The sequence below is a fragment of the Narcine bancroftii genome, chromosome 3, assembly GCF_036971445.1.
Source record: "Narcine bancroftii isolate sNarBan1 chromosome 3, sNarBan1.hap1, whole genome shotgun sequence".
Lineage (NCBI taxonomy): Eukaryota > Metazoa > Chordata > Chondrichthyes > Torpediniformes > Narcinidae > Narcine > Narcine bancroftii.
In genome coordinates this window covers 277,567,077-277,580,151 of record NC_091471.1, presented here as the reverse complement: position 1 = coordinate 277,580,151, position 13,075 = coordinate 277,567,077, and the positions used below count along the sequence as shown (strand labels likewise).

Genomic DNA, 13,075 nt, shown 5'->3' with positions numbered 1-13,075 from the left:
TTCATCCTCATTTCAACCACATCCAGCATTGAGCATTTACCATATACCGACAGTTCAATTAGAAGTTTCAAAACCCCAAGTTCAACATTGTAGACCATTCTACGCTCCTATTATACTTCTAAGTAACTCGAGCATTCATTTCAAGCAAAATTCACCATTATTGTGGACAGAGCAATGTCACTGCCTGGCGCGTTTTACTTCAATCTAGATGTTGACACTCTTGCTACACCCCCCACCTCTTTTGCTCCAGGAAGTCAGCTTGCTGTGTAAAAGGACTCACTGACCCAGCATTTCTTCTGTGTGATCAAGCAAGCCGGCTTCCAGAGACATGTTGTGTATAATGCAACTTTTCAGGGTATAAGATGCTGAGATGAATTCATTGAGTTATTTAACCAGATGCAGAAAAAGATTTCCATCACATGTCCAGCTGTTGGAATCATCAGCTGATTCAAGCCCATCCATCGTTCTCAGTTCTCAAAAGGCTGCCCTTTGTCTAAGCTCTTGTTTTTTGACACTGCTAGAGAAGAAAAACAGTGGAACATGATTAAACATAGATGTTGAACAATCTGGATCGATGTCATCAACCATACGGATGCAGCAGGTGAACATGACTTGAATGAAAGGGGTAATTTCATGTTATCACTCTTGGCATTGCCTTTCAGCAATGCAGCCATTGAAAGAACTTTCTCTCAGATGAACCTCATCCAAACCAAACTGAGAAACAATGCAACAAGAACTGCTGCAGGCAATATTAAACATCTGTGCGTATATGTCCAGAAACAATTTCTGCTGCAATAGTTTTGAGCCAACACCATCTATACAAGAGATATCTACAAATGTTACGACAATAATGAATATGACAACTTAGATTTCTAGATTTTTCTTGCCTTGTTTAAAAATTTTTTATATCCATAGTTGTTAGACATAGGATTTTTTTGTCAATTTGACTGCATGTAATGCAGGACTTTTCAGAGAATCATCCTTAATTATTTGAATCTTGAAATTTATATTTTGGACTAGAGATTGTGACTAGTTATACTATAAAGTTTAGGACTCCTGGAAACACTACAGCAGGAGAGTTTGTTTCCCTGGAGCCTCTGCCATCATGACAAGAGTGAGCTCCCTCAGAGATCTGGACCTTCTCCCTTGGGACCGTCACTCCAGCTCCAGCATCCAAGTCGCCCTCCATTTCCCAATCTGATCCAGGGGCCTGCCAACACCCTCGTCAATGATCCACACTGGGATTCCAGCATCCAGTCACCACCAGGTGTGAAGCTGCTGGCCACCACTGCGGGTCTGTTGGGTCCTCCCGCAGGCTTCGTCTTCTTGGCGGAGTGGTCTACTTACCCCTTAGGCACTGTCCACAGACAGACTGAGACCACCCACAAGTATGAGGAACAACACTTCATATTCCATCTGGGCACCCTCCATCGCTTCTCAGCCTTTTGGCTCAGATCATGTGTAGAATGTTCTTATCAGAATGGACTAGCTTGATCTGTGAGAAGTGAGGAGCAAGATCTGCAGTGAAGAAGAAGAAAACAACAAGGGAGGAAGAAGAAGACTTTTGAGAGGACGAGATCATCTGGTGCAAGCTGGCCTGCTGACACAGGGGTAGATCCATGTGGATTGGAGGGCCAATCTAACTCTCCAGCTGTAAGGTCAACTTCACATTTCCACTAGGATGGGTGCAACAGGAAACTCTTCAGCACAGCTCAGAATCTGGAACACTGTCAAGATGACAGTATGGGACCTCAGCGAGAGATCGCCATTTTCCTGGGACTTCTTTATCGACAAAGTCCTGATGGAATGGCTCAAATTTGAATCGAAGGACATCTACTGCCTCCAGGATGTCATGGTCAACAGTCACTTCGATGTGGCAGTCAAGACCGTGGCTGGATGGCAGAGGTTGCTTTGGTACATCCAGGAGAAGGGGAATGTGGCTCCACTTTCACTTTTCAAGGTGCAGTCACTCTTCACTCTTCTGACGCAGAAGGATCAACTGATAATGATGCACATGTTTAATGAACACATGCCAGTCATGGATGTGTTTACCTTCTTTGCCTGTTATGTCAAGGAGACAGGGACCTGCATGGACATCAAAAACACATTTGGAGACACCTTTGGAATCTGGACCAGCAATGGCAAGTAAAGGTGAAGCTGAGAGAGGACTGCAAAGGGGCCATCATTTACCCATCCCCCCTTGGTGTTTGCCATTGGAGGGAACAGTGGGTACCTCGTCTCTGCTGGACAGCCCAGAGTGTGTGCAGAATATATGGCGGCCCAATGCAACGCAGTCATCTGCAAGAAAGAAGGCAAGCTGATTAAGGACAAGTGCTGCAACCTGTGTGAGGAAGCAGGCCACGTCTACAGGGCCTGCCCAAAAAGTGTAGCCACTTACGCACAAGCAACAAGGGGGAAAATGGCCAATCCCTCCTCAACTGCAACTGACCAAGACTCTCAGTTTCACAGATTGTGTCAGAGACTAAGAGCAGGGAAAGAGAGGAGACCCCAAGCACAAGTCTGAAGGGCCCTCCTGAGGAGGGAGCTGTGGAGGGAAAATGGCAGGTGATGGGGAAAGGAAAGAAACGCAAGGAGCCCCAAGGAAGAAACCAGTGACAGACTGGGGGAAGAAAAGAGTCAAGGCACAAGCAGAAGTCATCAGCCTCTCACCATCAGTCAGAGGAAGCACAAGGGCAGCGAGGAAAGAAAGAAAGATAATGAATTACAATTTTAAATCTGATGGTGGGAGATACAACACCCACCACCGCGCCCCCCCCCCCCCCCCCAGCCCCGGGAGCCTGTGAGCAAGGCTGAGACCAATGGTCCAAGCCCTGGGAGACCAGGATCAGTGGAGAGGAAGTTCCCTCCACCCCACCAGCTCACTCCCAAAGGAAGATCACACCGTGTTTCTGAGCCCTCAATGTACTAAGTTCACCAAAATGGTGGGTATGTGGGCTCAGGCTGATGGACACTAAAACGATTACAGACTGTGGACTCTTATAAACCAAAATGGACATTAAATTTGCAACTCTAAATGTGTGCAGTGTTAAACACACTACACGATGCGTTAACGCTTTACAATACCTTGGTGAAGCCAAAGCTGATGTTATGTTCCTACAGGAGTGCAAGTTGTCATACTTCTGAAACTTGGAAGGTGGATGTAATGGTGGCCCCTTGGATTGTCTGTGTGATTGGGGGGGGGGGCGAACAATTGTTCTGGTCTGGGTATCTTGCTGCGGGTATGGGGGGGGGGGGGCGCAACATTATAATCACCAAGGTGGTTGGGGAGGTGTTTCCTTGTGGTGGACCTGATACCCCACTCCAACTAATCAACACACATACCTCGACCTTGTGGAGTGAGAGGCTGGTCTTCCAGCGGCTCCCTCTGTTGCTGGCAATATTCGGGCCGTTCATTCTGGCCAGTGACTTCAGCTGCCCTTATAGATGCGGCTGGATGATCTGGCAGTGCTGATAGACTAGAGAGCTCCTCTGATGTAGAAAGTAAAGGGCACACAGCTGCGCGACGCTGTCAGCAACCTGCAGGTGGAGCACAGCTGCAGCCCCACCCCCTGGTCGAGATCCACGGCTCGAGCTGGCCCCGGATAGACTTCATGTTCGTGTCAAAGGCCGTCACGGTCCGAACCACTGATGTTACACCAGTACTCATCTCTGTCCACTGCCTCCTTTGCGCCTCCTGACTCCTATAGGAGAGTCCAGAAGGTATGCAGGGGGACATGGAAGCCAAATATAAAGTTGCTGACCCCAGAGAATGTAGAGGAACTAAAGAAGGAATATGCCAGTTGCAGAGTTGTGAAACCCTTCTTTGACTCTCCAGTGACCTGTTGGGAAGCGATGAAGGAGAACATCAAGAGGTTCTTTATCCTCAAAAGGGTTCAGAGAGCAAGACAGAGACAGAGTGAGCCTAGCCAACTCCAGACTGACCTTCAAAAACTCCTCCTTCTTGAAAGGGAAGAACTCAGAGGTGAAGAGCCAGCAAGCCTTACTATTTACCCAGAGTCCTCCAAGATCATTTTCAGATTCCCGAGTCTTCACAGTGGAGCAGAATGAGATGGGCTCATGCTTCTTCTTCCAAAAGGTTCACAGAGGGAGCTCTGTGATCCACGGCCTTCAGAAAGTGTTAAGAGTCCAGAGGAACCCAAAACCCTGCAGCAATAGATATGCACCACGACAAAGGATTACTTAAACAAAAGTTGCTTTTAATTATCTTTGAACATGAAAATGGAATCAAACTTATCTCTATTGTCTCACTTAACCTACTTTACCCCCTTCTAATGCTAAGCTCACATGTGTGTAATGCGTGTGTAAGTTCAGCAAAGTTCTTTGGTTCACAGTCCAATCTCACTAGTTGCAGGCAATTCTTGTTCTGTGCATAGAAGTTAACATTAATAAAGTTCATCAAGCTTTGGTGAAAACAGGTAAATAGTTCCCACTCAGAAGTGTTCTTGTTCGTTTTCAGAGTGTTTCTTGTTCCAGGACATCCACAAAGATTCCTTTTTAATCAGCCACTCCAGTGTGTCTTGCTGACGAAAAGTGCCCTCTTCAAGATTCTCCAGATGATAACATCTTTCTTTCAGATCATTACAGAATTCCTTTCTGTTTCTCCTATTCCAAGGGAAACACTGGACAGGCAGTCCTCTCCAAAGCTTGCCAGCTTGTCCCTCCGGAACCAATGTCTGTGTCTCTCCTCCCTCACTCCCTCCAAAACTCAGAGCAAAGCCTGTTTTTTTTCTGCTTTCTGCCTGCAAAGATCACATGACCTTCCAGACAGTAAGTTCTGTTTTCCAGACAAAGCCGCCACTGCCTGTTGTTACATTTGTTGCCTTTTGCATCATAAGTCTGAGCACTCTTGCAAAAGCTCCTGAAAAAATTCTGTGTTTTAAAGTGTTTGTGTGTGACCTGCTCTAACAAGCCTTTCCCAATTTATCTCCCAAGCACCTCTATATACTCTGTCACAGAGAGGACGGCTCAGTCACATCCTCGCAGACGGGCATTCAGAGGATTAGAAGATCCTTTTATGCTGGTCTGTATGACACTAAGGTTTCAGTCAGAATGGCCTCCCAAAACTTTCTGTCCTCGATCACAGTGGTCTTAGATGACAACAGGTGGGAATGTCTGGTTCAGCCACTTACTCTGGAGGAGCTGATGGACTCCATCTGTTCCTTTGGGTTGAGTAAGACTCCTGGAATCAATGGCCTACCTGTTGAGTTGTACTTGGCTCCATAGGCAATTCAAAGGAATGCCACCCCTGTGTGCCAACTTCAGGGGGCACCACTGTCCTCGCCCACCCAATACTGAGTCACTAGCCAACACAGATTCTCCATCCCATTGAGCACCCTGGAGCACATCACCAGGCCATTCTGGGCTGGCATCTCATTGGGCCACAGCTGCTTCGGGACCGTTCTGGCACCTCACGCCAGCAGCAGTCAATGCAAGATCAATGGGAAAAATGGCTGTCTTCCTTACCCATAATCCCCACGCAGCTGGGACTGCTCTGAAGAGTATCATCTGTGACACCAACAGAGAATAGTGTATCATCTTTAAAATGTGAATTAAAAGTGTTTTGGTGTTTGACTGCAAAGGGTAATATAATCTGAAGAACTGAATCACTATTCCACCATTCTGATTTGTATTGTGAAACACGACAGAGCATTTCCAATCAAGGTTTGGTCCCACCCCGCCCATTATCTTGCCAATTTAAATTCCTTTCTACTTGGCCTTGGGTCATTGGCCCTTCTAATCGGCTTAATCTAGCTGGCATCGAGCCATTGGTCTCCTGTAAACGATCTGAGCACGACCCCCCCCCCCACCCCGCCCCCATCCCTCCAGCACTGTAAAGGGTGGCATGTGTGCTTGAATCACCTATTGTGAGTCTTGGGACCACGTGTGCTCAAATCTCCACCCTGCTTCACTCCAGGCCTAAACTATTAAACGGTGCTCGCCACTGAAGAAATTGTTGGTAAGTTGTTGTTGGTACCAAGATGTGGATTGTACTCAGGGCTAGTTTTAAGCCTATTTGACCAATTTGATCAAATTGTGCCCCGTGCCTCAAGGGGACCCTGTGCACGTGTTTAAGCCCGGGCCTTGAGCAGAGAACACTATGACGGACTTCGTTTAAACTGGTAAGAAAATAATACTATAGGCTGAGGGATATGTCAGTGAACTTGTGAAGTTATTGCCCTTAATTGATCATATCTCAGTGAAATATTCTTAGGAAATATGTCTTCGATTAAACTACTGGCTATCGGCCGCCTATGTCTCCCTCGCCAAAAATTTCATGTTTCGTATTCATTTAACCCAGTAAGATAGATGTATTCCAGAGTTAATGAAGCATCTCTTATCAAGACCAAAACAGGCTATAGGCTAATCAATAAGAGAACTTGACGGAAATAGCGTCATGCCTAGGCCTAAGCGTAGAATTTCTGACAATTTTTGCAATCATAGATGGAATTGGTTAGGATATTCGGGTCTTGTAAAGGTGAATAACCCTGAAGTTAGGTTAGTTTAAGTTGATCTTTACGAGGCTAGGTCACTGTGAGGGTTATAGCCTACATCTTTTATGAGCTGGTTTACAAGGTTATTCAGCTATAAGGGCATGTACTGTACATCTCAGGGTTATTCATCATTACAAGATCTGATATTCTTAGCAAGGCTGCCTCTGTCATTGTTTCATAATTTTGCAGTGGTTTGATTTAGTATCAAAATAGTACTAGGCTACTGTTACTAACTATGCTATTGCACTGCCAGGGATTAATATAGCCTATTTCATGTTTTTGGTGATTTGGAACAGGTGCAGTTTAGCTTGACCATGCAGAAATTGTTTTTCTCGGGGGCAAATTTCATCCGTTACATACATCAGTTTTTCTGCTGATTCTCTAGCCAAATATCTAGCGACAAACTAGCGCTAGACATTTGACTAGAAAATCAGCTAAAAAAAATGGCAAAATTAAAGTGCGTTCCCCCCGTTCTGGAATGTAACCATAACTAACTAACCTAGCCATTACAAAAAAAAGGCAATTCTTACCTTATTCTAAGTTGTCATCATTCAACAGATCCAGAATCGGTCGCTTGTTTTGCTATTTGGTGGCGTTCACAAGTTGAGAGTTGGGTGCGTTGTTCCAAGGTCAGCAGCTGACGTTGGAACAGCATAAAGCTAATGAGCAAAATGACGTGGGATTGATGTTGGTTTCTTACATTGAACCAACGACGATGACAACATTGTTCCACTGTTGGAACAACGTAGACATTATCAGGGATGTCGAATGAGCTGCCAGAGGAAGTGATAAATGCAGGCTCAGTTTTAACATTTAAGCAGAATTTGGACAGGTACATGAATGGGAGAGGGATGGAGGGCGATGGACTGCAGGACAGTGGGACTAGGCAGAATAATGGTTTGGCACAGGCTATAAGGGCTGAGGGGACCTGTTTCTGTCCTGTAATGTTTTATGGTTCTACTGTACTAGCTACAAAAATACTGTGGCTGCAGGAGCCGAGTGTCCTGAAACCCCAATTAATTTGTATATAAATACTGTGCATGTGTATCATTTATATGTGAGTTTGCAGTATGTTGCACTGAGGACCAGAAAATGCTGTTTCATCAAGTTGTACTTTTAAAATCAGATGATAAATAAACTTGAACTTGATTTGCAAGGTATAACAAGAGTATGATTAAACGCTCTCCACTTGCCTGAGTGTGTGTATAACTCGCAAAACACTCAAGAAACTCAAAATCTTTTCTAGTTTCTGTCCAATTTCTTCTCAGTCCTGATGAAGGATTTTTTCCCCAAATGTTGCCTTCCATGGCTGCTTGACTGACCAACTGAGTTCCTCCTGCATATTGTGTGTTGTTTTTATTTTCCAGCATCCAGGAGATACAGCTTGATTGGCACCCCTCCATCAACCTAAAGATTCATTCATAGAACATTAAAGCACAGTACAGACCTTTCAGCCCACAATGTTGTGCTGACCCATATATAATCGACCAAAAAAACCAGAACCCTCCCTACCTCAAAACTGTCTATATTTCTTCCATTCATGTGCCTTCTAAGATGCTCTTAGAAGATTGTTCTAGCCTCCACCACCATCCCTTCCAAGACATTCCAGGCACCCTTAACTCTGTGTAAAATGCTTACCCCTGACATCTTCCCTAAACTTCCATATCTTCACTTTGTACAGAAGTCCTCTGGTGTTTATTACTCCCATCCTGGGAAAAAGTGCTGACTCGCTACCTTATCTAGCCCTCTCATAATCTCGTAGACCTCTATTAAATACCCTCTCATCCTTCTTCACTCCAAAGCTCCACTAACTGCCTCATAAGACACATTTTCCAATCCAGACAACATCCTCTGCACACTCTTCACCACTTCCACGTAATGAGGTGACCAGAACTGGTCACAATATTCGAAGTGATGTCTATCCAGAGATTCTAGATCTGCAACATTACCTCGCGTCTCCTGAACTCATTAATGAAGCCCAGTGTACTGATAGGGTGCAAGTGTGAGTGCTGGTCTTAATCCTGACCACTAGGGGGAGTTAGGAGACAACTGTGGCACCTTGGGTAGATTAAAAAATGGATGCCTCCATAAGGTTTTGATTGTGTGTGATCTTGCTAATATAGTTGTTTTAAAAGAAATATCACACCCGAAATAGCCTTTCTTTATTGTCTTATCATCCTGCGCAGCAACCTTGAGAGATGTATGAATTTTGATTCCAAGGTCCCTCTGACCTCCAGGCAGAATACCTTCCATCCAGTCCTACTCTTTGTTAAGTATCCTACCATTAACCATGCACTTGGTATTGATAAGAATTCTTTGTTTTTATATTATCAAATTCAATCTTTGGTAAGATGTATGTTTAGTAGAGATATGATTTTACCTGAAATGACTAAATTTGAGACTTTTCTTATGAAGGTACCAGAGAAAGGTTATATTTCATCTATGTATCAAATATTACAGGATGGTATGGATAAAAAGGGTTGGGATAGATCTAAAAGTAAATGGGAAGCAGATACTGGTTTTATTTTTTCCGAAGATGATTGGTTATATATTTGTTATGATAATGTAACTAGATTGATAAATACCCATTATGCAATGATTAACTATAATTTTTTTACATCAATTATATTTAACACCTGAAAAATTTAAAATGTATGGTTTTCATGAATCAGATTTGTGTTTTAGATGTGGTGATACAGTTGGAACTTTTTTTCATGCCGTTTGGTCATGTATACATGTACAATCTTTTTGGAAGAAAATTCAATCGTTTTTAGAATATCTGTATAAGATTAAAATAGTTTTAGATCCAACGGTATTTTTATTGGGTAGTTTGCAACCTTTGAAAGGCTTGGGATTAGATAAGTTTCAGCTTGCTTTTATATATTTAGTTTGTAGCGAAAAAATGTATTGCTACTACGTGGAAAGATACAAATATGATTGATATTAATAGATGGCATAATGAGATGAAATATTGTTTAATAATGGAAAAAAATTACATATGTTTCACATGATAATTATAATTTTTTTATTAATAAGTGGTCGTTATATTTACATTTCAATTTACATTGATGAGATCTTAATATGTATATTTAATTTTTCTTTAATATTTTTTCTTTTTTCTTTCTTTATGGCTCTCCTTAGGAGAGTTGGCTGAAGGGGGGTTTCTTTTCTTTCTTTTATATATTAAAAATAATGTTCATGTTTATGGTTAATTGTTGTATATGTCATATTATTTGTTTTCTGAACAAATAAATAAAGTTTTTTTTTAAAAAACCATGCACTTTTTCTTCAAGTTTGACTTACAAAACTCCATCACTTCATACATATCTGGATTGAACTCCATCTGTCAATTTTCCACCCAATTCTGCAATATATCCTGAATATAACCTATGATAGCCTTCAACACTATCCACAACTCCTCCAACCTTCGTTTTTATTCCCATCCCTCTACTTCTTCATCCAGATCATTTATAAACAACAAAAAGAGCAGAGGTCCCAGAACAGATCCCTGTGGAGCTCCACTAGTCACCGACCTCAGGTAGAATACTGTCCACTATTACACCCTGTTTTCTGCCAGGCAAGCCAATTATGAATCCACACAGCCATGTTTCCATAGATCCCATCCCTCACGTCTCTCTGAATGAGTCTTTCATGGAGATGCCCATCATTACATTTGTGCAGTGGCCACAGGATGTGCGTCTATAAATACACCACAGTTAATGTCCTAGCCTTCTCCGACATCATTTCTCAAATCTACCTCTGCCCCTAGGAAGTACAAGGGCAGCAGATGCTTGGGAGCAATACCACAAACAATTTCCCTTCCATTCATTGAGGATACAGATTAGAAAATTTAAATAAAATTAGATGTAACAGTAACAGGCCCTTATAACTATCTACAGCATAGAAACTGGCCAGTTCGGCCCTACTAATCCATACCGAACATCTTTTCCCACCTAATCCCACTGACTTGCATTTGGCCCATAACCCTCCACACCTCTCCCGTCCATATACCTATCCAACCTTTCCTTGAATAGTAACATCAATCTTGCTTCTACCACCTCTGCCAGAAGTTCATTCCACACCCCCACCACCCTCTGCGTGAAGAAATTTCACCTTATGTTTTCCTTAAACTCTTTTACTCTCAATTCATGTCCTCTTGTTTGAATCTTCCCCCACTCTCAATGGAAAAAGCCTGTCCTCATTGACACTATCTGTCCCCCTTATAATTTTGAATACGTCTTATCAAATCACCCCTCAATCTTTTACGCTCCAGGGAATAAAGTCCCAGCCTGCTCAACCTTTCCCTGTAACTCAAACCCTGAAACCCCATCAACATTGTTGTAAACTTCCTCTGCATTCTCTCTATTCTGTTTATATCCTTCCTGTAATTCAGCGACCATAACTGCACTCAATATTCCAAATTTGGCCTCACCAATGCCTTATACAATTTCAACATAACATGCCAACTCATGTGTCCTATACTCTGATTTATGAAAGCCAACATACTAAATGCCTTCTTCACCACCCTATCCACATGTGATTCAACTTTCAGGGAATTATGTACCATGATTCCCAAATCCCTTTGTTCTACCTCACTCCTCAATTGTCCACCATTTAACATGTATGTCCTATTTTGATTAGTCCTACCAAAATGTAGCACCTTACATTTATCAGTATTAAACTCCATCTGCCATCTTTCAGCCCACTGTTTAACTGTCCTATATCACCCTGTAAGCTTTGATAATCTTCCTCACTGCCCACATCACTGCCAACCTTTGTATCATCTGCAAATTTACTAATCCAATTTAATATATGTATGACAAACAGCAGTGGACCCAGTACCGATCCCTGAGGCACTCCACTCGTCACCGGCCTCCACAATTCGACAAACAATTTTCCACCACTACTCTCTGGCATCTCCCATCCAACCATTGATGAATCCATTTCATTACTTCATTATTAATACCTAAGGCTTCCATCTTCCTTACTAACCTCTTTTGGGGAACCTTGACAAAAGCCTTACAACATCCACTGCTTTCCCCTCATCAATCTTTTTAGTAACCTCCTTGAAAAACTATAAGATTTGTTAGACATGATCTTCCCCATACAAAGCCATGCTGACTACTCCAAATCAATCCCTGCCTTTCCAAATAGCTGTATATACCATCTCAGTGACATGAGACTTACAGGCTTATAATTACCAGGTTTATTTTTGGATCTCTTTTTGAACAGCAGAATAACATGAGCCACCTCCAGTCCTCCGGCACCTCCCCTATGGCCAGTGACATTTTAAATATTTCTGTCAATGCTCCCACTACTTGTTCACTAACCTCCTTCAAGGTCCTAGGAAATATTTTGTCAGGACCTGGAGATTTAGCCACCTTGCTCTTTTTCAATATATCCAACACTACCTCCTCATTAATTCTTATATTATCCATGAGCTCCCTACCATATTTCTTCATTTCATCTGGTTCAATATTCTTTTCCTTAGTGAATATAGAACTCGTGCCGCCCAATTATACCCAGTTAACCTACAACCCCAATACATTTTTAAGGGTGGGAGGAAACCTCAGCACCCAGGGAAACCCACCCTGACATAGGGAGAATGGACAAACTCATTGCAGAGGGCGGCAGATTTGAACCTGAGTCACTGCCGCCGTTATAGTGTTGAGCTAATTGCTATGCCAAACGTGCCGCCCCAGAAATATGTTGCTGGCCCTCTATTACCATGGAGGAAGAGTCTTTGCCAGAAGGATTGTGATGTTTCCAGGCTCACCATGGCATCCTCATCAGCAACAAAGAATATTCCAAAACGGAACACTTGAAAAATGATTTCTGTGCAAGATGCCAACACAAGTGGCTTTGTTTCTGAATATTTTGTTTATGAAATGAACTGCTGTGCTTACAAGTTTAGCATATGGCATAAAACATTTAAACCCCAAATAGAATCCATAAATTGGGGAGTAGACTGTAGGATAGTTGACTGCCATAACTATTCTCTGTTCAGCCTGAACCTGCGTATCTGTTGTTAAACTAGTCATGTAGCACTACAACCCAAAATTCTTTTAAAATTAAGTAAATGATTCAAATGAAATATAAAATATTTCAGGAAATTATTGATTTAATGATGTAACATATTATTAAAGACTATCACCTAAAATGACAAACCATTTACATAGCTTTAATTTCAACTCTCGTACTTTTATCTAACACTGACCTTGAACACCATTTTACCAGAAGTAAGTCTATAAGACATGGGAGTAGAAATAGCTTAGAACCAAAGAATGCTACAGCACAGAAAGCAGGCCATTCAGCCCTTCTAGTCTGTGCTGACCATTGGCCTGCTCCCATTCTATAACCCTCCAGTCCCCTCCCATCCATGTAACTATCCAATCTATTCTTAAAACTTAAGATCATACCCACATTCACCACATCAGATGGCAGCTCATTCCACACTCCCACCACTCTCTGTGAAGAACTTTCCCCTAAATCTTGCCCCTTTCAGTTTAAAACTATCACCCCATATATTTATCTCCCCCAATCTAAGTGGAAAAAGCCGACTC

At 42.6% G+C, this 13,075-nt stretch overlaps 1 long non-coding RNA gene across 4 annotated transcripts; it reads right to left on the bottom strand.

Annotated features, from left to right (window-relative positions):
• Positions 1 to 157: 157 nt before the first annotated feature.
• On the bottom strand, positions 158 to 12,300 carry LOC138758827 (uncharacterized). Of its 4 annotated transcripts, none has more exons than XR_011354490.1 (3): positions 12,240 to 12,300; positions 7,706 to 7,919; positions 158 to 517 (listed from the first exon to the last, which is right to left on the bottom strand). It is a non-coding gene; the product is annotated as an uncharacterized lncRNA (long non-coding RNA). The 4 variants fall into 4 exon arrangements; XR_011354491.1 differs by lacking the exon at positions 12,240 to 12,300 and adding an exon at positions 12,103 to 12,216; XR_011354493.1 differs by lacking the exon at positions 12,240 to 12,300 and adding an exon at positions 12,155 to 12,182.
• Positions 12,301 to 13,075: the final 775 nt, after the last annotated feature.